Genomic DNA, 13,745 nt, shown 5'->3' with positions numbered 1-13,745 from the left:
CCTCAAAGGTCTTGCGGCTCCCAGTCCCGGCCAGGGCAGGGGCTCAGGGTCCACGCCACGTGACCTACCTTGATTTTCCTCGCTTCAGCTGAACTCCCTCCAGCCCTGGAAGTACTGGGCCCGTCGGAGGCTGCGGGCGGGCCTGTTCCAGCCGCCGCCGCCACCAGTGAGATGGGGAGGGGCGGCGGGACCACAAGGCGGGAGCGCGGCGCTGGCGGGGCAGCCGCGGCCGGAGGGATCCGGAGCCCGGCGGGAGCGGGGCGGGGACCCGGAGGCCGGGGCGGGACCGGGGCCGGGGCCGGGGCCGGGGCGGGGCCGGGGCCGGGGCCGGGGCGGGGCCGGGCAGTCTCCGGGGCCGCCCAGCGGTTCCACCGCTCGGCTACCTGGCTACCCCGACACCTGCGGCTTCGCCACCCGGCGGCTCTGGTAGGTTGGGCGTCCCCCGGGCTCGGCTCAGGCTCCCTTGTCCTACGCGGTGGGTGTCTGACTGCTGTTGTGGGGTTGTACTGCCGCTAGGCTTCCCGCCCTAAGAGTCCGCGCGACGTGAGCTTGGATCCTGAGGGGCTGGGAAGGAAGGTGAGCGCGCGAAGTTGCTAAAACCTCTTCTTTTGCTCCAAGTTCTTGCACGTGGAAAATTCTCTGTTCAAACTTTAGTCCAGATGGCGCATCAGTAGTGACCGAAGCCACGCAACTGTCAGATTGGTCCTTTCGGGGGTGTGTGTGTGTGTAAGTGTTTGTGTAGGGGAGCAGGGGAGGCGGGAGGGTTGGTGAGGGCCTTCCTTGTACAAGTGGCCCTGGGAGAGACGTCTGCTCCCAGAGACCTGTAGGGGCCCACCGTTCACTAAGAGTTTCTTGGGACTTGTAAGTCGGACTTGCATGGAACAGCAGTTGGTCGGAGCAATTTAAAACACACACACACACCCCACACGCCCCCGAGTCTGGGATCTGGGGAAAAGCCGGTAGACTTGGGCCAGCGCCAGAAAGACCCCTTAGAGGCTACCGGGAACGGGACATCCGCCAAAAACTTCCTTGCTATGCACCTACTGCTGAGCTAGTAGTAAAGACTGAAGGCACAAGACTTTGCCACTTGTGGAGTTGGACAAGGGGCAGGAAAATAAAGGGGCGAAGGAAGGTGTCTACACTGACAAGAATCTGGAAAAGTTGAAGTAGTAGGAATACTTCCTTTAGGGACAGGTGCTTCCTCATTGAGCCCTCCTCATTCATGATAGCATTATAGCATTATAGCATTCATTATTAGCATTTTTGTGTGCATTTTTAAACAGTTAACTAAATGCAGACAGAACACTGTGGTACAGTAGCGTGGACTTTTCTTCCTTCCCCTCCCAGTTTTATTCTAAATGAGTTCAAGGTCACCTTTTGGAGACTAGGTACCTGAAGAAAGGGTTAGAAAGTTTTTTTCCTTTCACACTCCTTACCCCTCCATCCCTACCTACAATTCCCAGCCCCCACCTTTCCCCCCAAAACAAAATGCACTCACTAACTCTCTACTCTCCTTAATTCTTACCACCTAAACACCAGGGGAGAAGAAAGCAACCACATTCGTCATGCAAGTATTTGTGGTTAATTTGGTCTTGTGACTGATTCCTTGTTCCTTTGCCCTCTAGTTCCTTCAGTATTAAAATGTACCAATGGTGTTTTCTGTAAAGAATACAAAGGACTGGAGGAGAAAAGGAAACTGTCCCTGAAGTGATCTAGTAAAGTAATTATTATTTTTTCAAACCACAAAAATTATGTGTTGAGTTCCAGTATTTTTACCTCCTGTTGGGAAAGATATTTTTAAGCTATAATTATTTTGTCAATAAAAATATGTTGTTAAGCCTCTCCCTACATGGAAAATCTTACATTAAACAATCTCCACCCAACAGAGTGAATACTTTAGAAATCTGAAGTTCCAGTTTATAGGGGCAGACTGGAATGGAAGTGTATTTAGGTTATGAAATAATATCATGGGACCTTGAAAATAATGGTATTGCAAATATTTCAAGATTGCTACATTCAGCTATCTTCATGGCTTGACAACTCACTATTCTTTCGCTTATTTAATGTTACTCACAATATATGGCATCTCTTACTAGTAATTTCATCAGTGCATTATAAAGGACATCTCTGGAGCACCGTTCTGAATGTATAGTTGTAATTTCCCAGTTGTTAACATTTTTAGATTCAGGTCTGCTCTAGACTAGAATGGAGGCTGGGAAATGAGATGGGGATCAGGAATGAAAGAATCTGTGCACTGATTTCTAGCAACAGATCATCTCTGAAGTCCTGGCAGACCCTCAAATTAACTCTGGGGTCTCATCAAACCCTATATGTGTATCACTGTTATCTTCCAAATAAGATTGTCTTTGGTCTTAAAAGATATTCAGGTCTCTGAACTCTTCTGCAAAAGGCAAATCCTCATTCTTAGAGCAAGGTATCACTGTTCTTAGAGGAGTATCTCTTCTAGAGTTTACTTACATTTCCAGAAAGTGTCCTAATCTGCTAGGCACCCTGCCTGCCCCACTTGAGCAGTGTAGTATAGTGGTCAAGGGCGTGAGTTTTGGAGACTGATTTATCTGTTTCTGTTTTCTAGCTCTGATCTTGAGCGAGCTACTTCTGTTCTCCCAGCCTCATTTTCTTCATGTTTAGAATAATAATAATAGTAAGGCTTGAGTCATTATGAAGAACAGATGAAGTGATGCATATCATAGAAGTAGCAAAGTGTCTACAATTTAAGACACTGACTTCCCTCCTCTTTCTTTCTTTCATTCTTTCTTTCTTTCTTTCTTTTTTTTTTTTTTTAGTGAAATGAAATTTAACCTGGGGAAAATCTGAAGTCCTACACACGGGTGTTTAACAAGTAAGAAAGTATATAGGATGAGGGAGTCATAATTAATTGAACCAGTCAACCTCAAGTTAGTTGACTGTATGTTTTCTCTGAGTCAGTGGTGAGTCGTGAGGGCCCAGAAAACTGATGTGATTTTAGGCTGCTTTGGGTAGAAGTTGGAATGAACATCTATAGTCACGGATATTTTTGTACATCTGCCTTTTGCTTTTTGTACAGGCTTTAGAGTTATACAAGATGATAATTTACACACTGACTTGTCTGGGGGAACAAAGGGAGAAAAGAGGGACAACACTTGAATCCATAAGTTATGAATCCATTCATTCATAACCAAATAACATTAATTCTTTGACCTCCCCTTTGACATTTTTTTGATCTTGTGTTATATGTAAAGCTTCTTGCCAAGTAGATTGCATGGGGGGAAAAAGACAGTTTTCTGCCTTCCAAGCATTCACAATATAGCTTAGGGTAAGAGACACAGCAGTAATTGTAGCAGAGTAATAAATGGTCTGATAAAGGTAGAAAAGGGAATGCTGGGGGAAGGGGTGTGCTAAAAGGCAGCCAAAGGATGCTCAAAGAAGTTAAAATTTAGTTCCAGTTCAGAAGAGTCCAGTTTTGTGCAAGTTTGCCAGGTAGAAATGCTGAGGAAGAGTTTTTTGGGCCAAGGGAAAATTGTGTTTGAAAGTAGGACAGGGTGAGAGAGCATGACAAACACAAATCATGGCACACTGTTCCCATGTTCCCCATCCTCTCCTGGCTACAGGACACTGGCAAATTATTTTGTCTATCTGAGCTTTAGTTTCCTCAAATGTGAGATAAAGATCATGTATTATTTTACACAATTGGGCACTGATTTAATCTTCAAGTCTCTCCTACAGGGTGTCTATCTTAACAACTTTGTTGGAAGACTTAGTTGTGTATAAAACATAAGCCTGTCTGATGTACAGGTGACAGTCAATCACTGTGGTTCTGTCTACCATCTCATTCTCTAGAAAATACTACTCTAATCTAGCCTTGAGTGTAGATGGGATTTATGACTTTCACGCATATTCTAACTGTGCTTACTGTTCAGAATAAAGTATGAAGTCCTGTGTACTTCCACTACCCCTAACTAACCCATTCCCCAACCACTGTAGGCTTTTCTTCATCACATCAATCTGTGTTGCTAGCCTACTTTTAGGGTCTGGCTCTGTAAAAGGAGTTCCACCCATTGAGAGTTCTTTGCTGGCAAAGGTTAGCATTCCCACGTTTACAGGATAGGATCTCTGACCATGCGCTTTATTTAGCCCTTCCTTGAGGCTCATTATTTCCCTCCAAGCTATTGCAATGCATCTTAACAAAAATTTACATGGGGAGGGGATTTTGAAAATTGGTTATTTATTTAGAAGTACCAAAATGCAAACTGATCATTTTGAGAGGAATTCTTTTTAGGATTTTATCCTCCTGTGACTTTTCCTTGGTATTGTTAGCTTTAAAATCCTTTTAAATTTGGTAGACTTTGGTTCAAAATCCAAGTTGATCATGCATGAGTTATCCCTCTTGCAAAAGTACAAATTTGCTGAACAATTGAATATCTAGAGTGAACCCATTTAGACCCTTTCAAAAGGAAAACTTGAGGCTATTTTGTTGCAAAGCCTTGCAAAGCAGGCAAAATTTCCACAAGCCATTTAGACAACAGAAGAATTTAAGTACTTTCAGTCATTATGGGGAAAAATAGTTGCCAGGCACAGGCCAAGCCTGTTTGCTATGGAAGGCCTACATCAGGCCAGGGACTGGCATTCTGTCTAGGCCAAGCAGACTAGGCCCTAAATAAGACCTTTTTGAGGGAATTGTTGTTTCTGGTCATTCATTTAACGAGTATTACTTTAATTTATCGGTTATTTTCAGTATTTCATTATCTGTGCTCTGCATGCAGAATGCTGAGTTTGATTCAAGATCCTTAGCCTTAAGCATAATAAGAACATGTTGGAGAGCTAGTTAAAATGTGAATTTCTGGGTGGTGCCTGGGTGGCTCAGTTAAGTAAGGTCTGCCTTTGGCTTAGGTCATGATCCCAGGGTTCTGGGATCTAGCCCCAGATGGGGCTCTCTGTTCAGCAGGGAGTCTCCTTCTCCCTTTCCCCTGTTGCCCTCTCCTGCTCATGCTTGTGCGCGCTCTCTCTCTCTGAAATAAATAAAATCTTTAAAAAAATTCAAATTTCTGGACCCCATGCCTTAGAGATTCTGATGTATTACATTCATCCCGAAGCCCAGGAATCTGCATTTTATTAAGTCCCATGGTGCTGCTGATGTTGATGGATGTTTTTTCTTTTTTAATCAATGTTTTTTCCAACATTGGTATACATACACATCTGTATACACTCTTTGGTGAATGATGTAGTCTGTCTAGGCCTTATCATTATTGTTCAAGTGTCTAAGCAAATCCAAACTCTTTTCCACTCCCTGCTTTTAACCAAGTGAACTTACCTTTTTGTTGTTGTTTTTAGATCACAAAATAGGGACTTGCATTTCTATAGATTTCTACTCTGTTCCTTAATTTGATGCTTTTCTCTCTTTGGATGTGACATCCAAATTAAGAGCATGATGGATAAAGATATTTTTTAGCAGAAATGGATTGAGTGAGATCTACCCAAAGTCCTCTGAAATCCTTAGACTCCTTGGAGTATCAGTATATCCACTCTCTAGGTTAAGTATAATGGATTGGTGATTTCAAGAGTATGAAGGTGAGAAGATTTGGATTAGAGAAAGCTGGTTAGATACTAAGCTTCCTTTTTAAAAAATTATTAAACTATGGATATTAATTATCAGCTGAATATTTCAGTAATTGAACTTCTCTTTGAGAAGCCTTCCTGGATTCCTTCCCCAGACAGGGTTAACTTTAGCCTTTCCTGTGAAAGGGAATATGCCTGTGAAACACAGGGACTATTTCCTGTGAAAGGGAATATGCCTGGTGGGAACCAGGCCTCAGCCCTACTCAGTCTATGGTGATGGAGGTTCCATGGTCTGTCCACATGGCAGGCCAGAAGTAAAGCCTTCTTCCCAGTCTCAAGTGGTGACCAGTAGTTGTTTCATAAATATTTGTTAAGTGAACTAACTACAACTTGCAAAACTACTGTCAAAACAGTTCATTTATTTTCTATAACCCATTTCATAATTTTCTTCCCTTTTTTAAATGTGAAAACATTTATGCTAATTCTGTATGTTTATTTTTGAGAAATACAATGCAGTCAGTTGTGATCATTATTTAGAAATTGAAAATAAAAGTAAATGTTCATAGCATTGTATTTATTTATATTTTTATTTATGTATTTGTTTTTAGTTAGGAGAAGCAGTGACTGTGATTCCTAGTAACCCATCATTCCACATGGGCACACAGACACTTATTTTTCTACTACTTGAGGTAATGAAAGGTGTGCATGTGAAGCAACATTTTCATGTGTATTTTGATTTCCTTTTGAACAAAAAATGCAAACAGGAAGAGTTTCAATTTTTTTTTTTTCCAGTGAGATCATAGAGATAAACCAAGTCTGTGCAACTCTCTTGAATAGCTAATGTGTGTCGCCTGGAGAAAGAGAAAATTATTTTCTGCCCTCTATGTTGATGTGTATAGAACATGTGTTCTGAGTAGCTGCTATTTTCACTGCCTCTTTTTCCAGTTGAAGTGCAACATAAACTATTTTAATTAATATTGTGTCACCAAAAGGGATTGAAATAGCCAATTGAATTCTACCAAGATAGAGTCTTTTGATGAAAACATATCTTTATTGATTGAGGATGAAAAAAAAATCATTCTTAAAATGAAATCCAGAGAAAAATCATATCCCTCAGAGAAAATTTCTGAGTGGCAGGCTGAGATTAACATCATAAAATTGAATTTGTGCTGCAAGCCTTTGATGTAATCAGCAGCTGGGAGATGGTGTTGCCCTTGCTGTGCTCCCTCTGATTGTGGTGAATTATTGTGTAGAATGAAATAAGTGTTTCTGGTGTCCCTCCTCCAAGAAATACAAACAAGGTATTACTAGGTAGTTTCTTGCTAGTTAAAATAGGTTGGATCGATTCCAGGCCTCTTGGGCTCTCATACACCCATGAACTATAGGAGTTGGGCATTTATTTATGGCCTAGGGACAGAATTTCTTGATGCCCCTGGACAGTGACTTCTTTGGTCAGTAAAAACCCAGCAGAGCAGAGACCATGAGAGGAATCCCCCTTGCCAAGGATTTTTTTTTAGAGTAAGCAGAGGTTGGAAAGTGCTGTAGCTGCATGGAGATCCAGCCTAACCCTTCCCTGTCTCCCTCAGCTACCTCTTTTAACATACACTACATTGAAATAATTGCAGTATGGTAATCTCGCTTTGTACTAAGAGTCCTTTTCCATGATACCAGGGTTACAGTGGGCTTTTATTTTGCTTTTGTATTAAGTCCTCATGCTTAGAAAACATGCTTGCCTGTGCATGTACCCCCACACATGTAATGAATAGGTTTTGCAGATTAAGCAGAGAAACTGTACTCATGTATTTACCTCTGGATTAAGGAGTGATTTGGCCCCTTAACCACTCCTGTGGTTGAACCTAAGTTGTTTTTGTTTTGTTTTGTCTTCAAAAAAAAAAAAAAAAAAAAAGGAGGACTGGTTTGTCTATAAACAGAAGCCATAAACTAAACCATCAGTAAGTAGTGGTGCCTTTGTGTGTCAGCTCACTCTCAAGCCCTATGAGAAGTGAGATAGGCCTTGCAGTCAGACAGATCCAGTGATGTAATCCTAGCCTAGGGATTTAGATTCACCGGGCCTCCTTATCCTAATAACATCAATGGTGAGTGTGACAGAAAATCTTCAAAAATGAGAAGACTGGCTGCAAATGGCTCACCTCCTGTGTCTTGAATTAATGCTAGAATGGGCTGGGAGTCCCAGGAAATAGCTGTTTTTAAAAACTGAATCTTTCAGTAAGGCTAAAGTCCCTTTGTATAATGAGCCTCAACTTGGGTCCCTCCTCAACCACTCTCTCCAAACCACCATGGAATTCTGCTTTCGTAAGCCTTTTTAAAAAATCTATCCATCCATCTATCCATCCTAAGCCTTTTTGATATCATTCTGTTTTGCCTGAGCTTCTGCTGGGATTCTGGAATGCAAAAGGATGGGTTTGCAGTCTTCCCTAGCTGAGGCATTCTTGTTTTGTGGGCAAAGTCAAAAAACACCAGAATCATGGGCCTTAGAGAGGCTTCTCCAAACTGGATTCAACTATAAAGCTCATGTTCCTGCCAGTGGAAGTGCCTTCCATCTGTTTTTCTGGGACGAAAGGATCGTCATAATGGCAGTGGACTGACTTCTGATGTCAGCTTGTGCTGAAGTTGGGAGAAGCAAAGTAAATATCAGGACCAAAGAAGGAGGCAACTGGCCCGCAGGAAAACACACAATTTTTCCAAGAGAGAACTCTTTGCCGTCGACTGCTATGGGATTAAGGTGTGGTTTGGTCTTGTACCTGGGGAATACTTGTCCCAGTAAACTTTGCATCAGTTATTTACATGTGTATGACTTGACTCATAGGTTGTGAATTTTTAGAGGTCAGGAATCTGTTTTGTTTTGTTTTGTTTCTTTTTAAATTTATTTGGGCTTTCAGTAAATACGTGTGGAATGAATAAAATGAATATATGACTTTCTCAGGGAACCTATAATATGAATCGAAAGGTGATCCTTTTCTAATTCTTACAAAAGAATTAGAAAAGAAAATTTGGTGTATGACTGATTATGTGATTTAGACTGAAATTTAAGAGTTTAAGAGAATAGTTGTGTGTAAGTTTAAGAGTTTAAGAGAATAGTTGTATGTATTGTTATGAATTATATGTATTGTTAAGATCTATGTTTTGACTTGAAAGAAACAAAATCGGGGGCTCCTGGATGGCTCAGTTGGTTAAGCGTCTGCCTTGGGTTCAGGTCATGATCTTGGGGTCCTAGGATCGAGCCCCATGTCAGCTCTCTGCTCAGCAGAGAGCCTGCTTCTCCATCTCCCCCTGCTGTGCTCTCCTCTCTCTCTCTCTCAAATAAATAAAATCCTAAAAAAAAAGAAAAAAAAAGAAAAGAAACAAAATCTATCAGTCAGATGGTATATTAGTTGCTAAGACAGTCATAACACAGTACCACAAATTAAGTGGTTTAAATGACAGAAATTTATTATCTCACAGTTTAAGAGGCTGAGTGTCTGAAATAAGGTGTCGGCAGAGTTTTTTCCTTCTGAGGGCTGTGAGGAACAATTTCCTCACTTAAGACCTGCACAGTAGCTTCTGATGGTTTGCTGGCAATCATTGCCATTCCTTAGCTTGTAGAAGTATCACCCCATTTCTGCACTCATCTTCACGTCTCTCTCCCTGTGTGTGTCTGACACCAAAGGTCCTAGTGTTATGGATGCCAGTCTTACTGGATTCTGTCTCCACCCTAATCCAGTATGACCTCATTCTTCACTTAAGTAATTGTATCTGTAATGACCCCGTTTCCAAATAAGGTCACATTCTCAGGTACTGGAGATTATGTACTTCAATGTGTAAATGTTGGGGTGGGCTCAATTCAACTTATAATGGATGGAAAGATGATAGATTTTGTTCTACTTTGACAATTTGGTACCTTTAGAGTTTTATCTTCATCTTTCCTGCTTAGTTCACTTACTAGATGGAATCTACTGTAAATTATGAATAATAAAATAAAGGATTATAAATGACAAGGATTTTGCTTATCATTTTACTATTTACTTAGCAAGATTTACACACAGATTTTGAGGTTGGAAAAAGTCTTTTAATAATAGCAGCTAACATATATTGAATGCTTACAATGGAATGTAATGATTTCCATGGATCATTCCATTTTACTTTCATATCAACCCTATTATTTATTTATTTATTTTTATAGATTTTATTTATTTACTTGAGAGAGAGAGAGAGAGAGAGAGAGAGCAAGCAGAAGCAGGGAGAGCATCAGGCAGAGGGAGAGGGAGAGGGAGAAGCAGGCCCCCCGAGGAGCAGGGAGCCTGATTCAGGGCTCAATCCCAGGACCCCAGGGTCATGACCTGAGCCAAAGGCAGAGGCTTAACCAACTGAGCCACCCAGGCTCAGCCTATTAGATTGATATTATTATTTTCATTTTACTGGTGAAGACTCCAATACCAACAGGTGTAAAGTAGCTTACCCGAGGACATAACGGTAGTAGAGTCAGCATTCAAATCTAGGCTGACTACTTCTAGAGCCTCAGTGCTTGGCGAATGCTGTCCCCTTAGTCTCACTACAACCAGGCAAGGTAGGTATTATTCCCATTTCATGGATGAGGAAAGTTTAAAGTAACTAAGAACTTGCCCAGCGCACAAAACCAGCGAGTGTATAACATTTAGGATTTGAACTTAGGTGTTATTTCCCTGGGGAAATCCTTCCCACAGTTGATTTCAAGCTCCACTTGTATTTCCTCTACAAACACACTTGCATTTACCTTACTTAGCACTCATTATACTGTTGATGATGCCAAACATGCCTGTGTCCTCAGACACCCTTGAGCGTCTTGAGATACGTGACTTTGTCTTTTTGGTCTATATCCCTAGAATCTTACATAGTCTCTGACACAGAGCAGACATTCAATAAATATTTGTTAACTCAGTGTATATTAAGTAAATGCCAAGGGGCCAAGAAAAAAGGAAACCAGTTGAGGATATAAGAAATAAGGGTTAATGAAAGGAGTAACTGAGGTGACAGAAGATGAAAATTGGAATAGGGATTAAAATGTTGGGTGCCTGGGTGGCTCAGTTGGTTAAGCGACTGCCTCGGGCTCAGGTCATGATCCTGGAGTCCCGGGATGGAGTTCTGCATGGGGCTCTCTGCTCCACAGGGAGACTTCTTCTCCCTCCCCGCTCTCATGTTCTCTCTCTCTCTCAAATAAATAAATAAAATCTTTAAAAAAATTAAAAAATGAAAAAAAAAGTTATTATAGGAGCTTAGTACGGATATCTTAGAAAAGTTAGCTAAAACTAAGGAAAAGATGCAAGATGTTAACATGATGAAAGGAAGCTCATGTTTAAGTGCCTTGATTTTCTTGGTTAATTGGAAGGAAAGACCAAGCTCACAGTATTGGGGTGTAAACAATTGCCTCTGTGAGTGTGAGGTTTTGAAGGGGTAGAAGATAAAACTACAGTATGATAATGGATAGGAGATATATTTCCCAATATGAGTTTAGGTAGTACAGGGCAAATATTTATGTTCATGGACAAGTATCTGTTTTCATGTGCATCATGCAAAAAAAGAAAAAAAAATCTAACCAGCACATCAAACTCCTTGATTTTATGTATACTAGTGATAAAATAATTTTAGAGGGACTCTTAAATCACTTGATTTATTCCTAAATAAGTTAATTTGATACTAAAAATGAAGTGAATTAACTTAAAGAAATATATTAGTCAAATAGTTTTACAGATTGTATTTAGCAAAACAAACAAAAAACCGCTCACGATTGGAAATAGGTTTTCAGAATTCGCACACTGACACATACACACAAATTATTCTATCTAATAGCAGAAATAGTTAAAATTAACCACAAGATGTCTCAGTGAAAAATACTTTGAGGTCAAGGACTGTGTTTTTCTATCTTTGTGTTCTCTGCAGTCCAACCCATCACTTAACCACATACAGTTCTCAATAAATATTTGTTGAATTTATTTAATAGTACAGTGGCATTTCTTTTTCTTCATGTTAGGTACTCATAGGTGTAAAATAAGAGAGTTTGACTGTAAATATTCAGAGAGTTAAATATAGAATAAACTAAAGGGGGGAAAAATCCACTTCGTTTAGCCTAGAACTAAGGTTTTAGACAGGAGTATTGGAATTCCATGAAGTTGTTACTGATTGAATATAAATAAAAGTGAAGGAGTCACCAGGAAAGAAATGAGTTGTCTTTCTCATGTTTATTTTACCAGCCTAATGCTCACCTCTCTGACAATTACTATAAATGGAACACTCGTGGCATTAATTTGGCTGTGTTAGCTCTGTTTCATTACAGCTAAATGAGCAAGCAGGTGAAGATGGAAGGTAATATTTTGTGAAAACCTTTGACCCACAAGGCTGAGAGAGTCTAAGCTATGATGGAAACTTCGTCAGTATAGTGATAGGAATGTGATTTCTTGGCTGGTTTGTTTTTCACAAGTTCTAGATCATGCGTGCTTAAAGTTCAGAGATTTTGCATTATCTATTTACTTCATTCCTTGATCCCTGGGTTATTTTACTGTTGACTTTATCTGCTAAGGCATTCCCAACTAGAACACATTACTTTCTAGAATTTCCTAGGTAGCTGTTAATCACTCAATAATAACATTTTTGGAGGAACTTGGCTTTGATGTTGGTTAGGGGTTAATTCTGAAATAGTCAAGCTCCACTGGGTAGACCAAGTAGAATTTTATGTGTTATTTAAATACGCCTGGGGCAGTCTTTGACTTAGTAGAAACATTTTTTTTAACCTTTTCTAAGGAGTGATCTGATTACAGTCTGTTGATAAAATAAGACCTTTTGCTTCAGGAACATCTGCAAACAGACAGGTTTTGGCAGACAAGGCTTCTGCTGAGACCAGCTGTGCAGGAACCCTTTGGTTCCTGTGGACTCCTGAGCTGCTTGCTTCATGTTCCTGGGGGTCAAAGTAGCTCTAACTGTGGCCTACCATGACACCCAGATATTTTCTCTCTAGTCTACATTTACTCCTTGTCCCTTCTTAAAGCCCTGTTTTCCCTCCCCCATTTATTGTCACTTACTAGCTGTCTGTGTCATGTTGGCCAAACTACTTTATTTTGATCTCTAAACTCTCTATTTTTTTTTAAACTTTATTAGGGTAAAAATTTGCATACAATAAATTGCATTCACTTCAAGTGTACAATTTGATGGATTTTCAAGTACTATTCCAAGTACTTTAATTCAAGCCCTAAAATTAGAAGCAAAACTCCCTCTGGCCTAAAATGAAGGAAAGAATCATGAAATAATTTATTTAAGTTCTTTAGCTCCCATATATTGAGTTTTGAAGGAAGCCATTGGGCTCTCCCTCTGCTTTGGAGATGGAATTCTGGGAGGTCATAAAACTGTATAAGCAGCAGATCTGAGATTCAAACCCACATCTGCTTTATCCCAAAGCTTAGATTGCTAACTACTATACTATTTTTATTTTCTTCACATATGTTTACTTTGGTCAGGAGATTATTTTCAGAATTCATGCATGGTAACTGAGGACTTTAAAATTTGTATATTTTGGGTTGGCGATCCTCAGTCAAGTGGTTCGAGATCTGTATCTATCTTTGAGGCTAGTGAGGCAGAGACTCAGTATCTGGGCGTGTCTCTGAAGTTATTTATGACAAGGTAAACAATTCCAGTGTCCAGAAGACACCAGCCACAAAACCACATTTGCATCATACTCATTATCTTGCTAGCCCCAGAGAAGTCAGAGAAATAAAAACAAATTGTTACGGGGAAGAAGATGATGGTGAGAAGGAAGGGGGATATAATGGTGTGTTGTCTTTTCTTACACTTGCTAGGTATCATATTTATGGAGAAAAGCCCAGCTTTGAAAGGCGGTGGAGGCCAAGATTTATCTGACTTTATTTTCTTGCCTCTTTTCTTCACAATAAACCATTTTAAACTAAGTTAATGGAGATAATGGTGTGCTAAATATAACCTAACGATGAACCTGTACTGAGGAATTGTATTATTTCCATCCATTTGGTAGTGAAGAAAGAGGGATGCTAGGGTGATTACTTTCCCCAAAATATAAGTTCTACCAGAATAAGAAGACTGGTTCTAAGAAAGTCACGTCACCTTTCCTCTGCTTCCTCATCAGCAAAATACTCCATATCCTTTAATTTTCTTCTAGTTACAGTAAAATATTGCTCCAGTTTTTTTTTTTTTTT

The 13,745-nt window shown here is 40.2% G+C and overlaps 1 protein-coding gene across 2 annotated transcripts in view; it reads left to right on the top strand.

Annotated features, from left to right (window-relative positions):
* Positions 1 to 312: 312 nt before the first annotated feature.
* WDR72 (WD repeat domain 72) overlaps positions 313 to 13,745 on the top strand; it is a 208,855-nt gene continuing 195,422 nt past the window's right edge. Inside the window, exon 1 of one of the 2 annotated variants that reach the window (XM_059372862.1) lies at positions 313 to 426. The gene's annotated coding sequence lies outside the window, so the exon portion shown is untranslated. Of the gene's footprint in view, positions 577 to 13,745 lie in introns of both variants that reach the window. The other variant, XM_059372863.1, reaches the window with a different exon arrangement.

This window comes from Mustela nigripes, chromosome 13, assembly GCF_022355385.1.
Source record: "Mustela nigripes isolate SB6536 chromosome 13, MUSNIG.SB6536, whole genome shotgun sequence".
Taxonomy (NCBI): Eukaryota; Metazoa; Chordata; class Mammalia; order Carnivora; family Mustelidae; genus Mustela; species Mustela nigripes.
The sequence above is the reverse complement of the archived record's forward strand: the minus strand, read 5'-3'. Positions and strand labels throughout refer to the sequence as shown.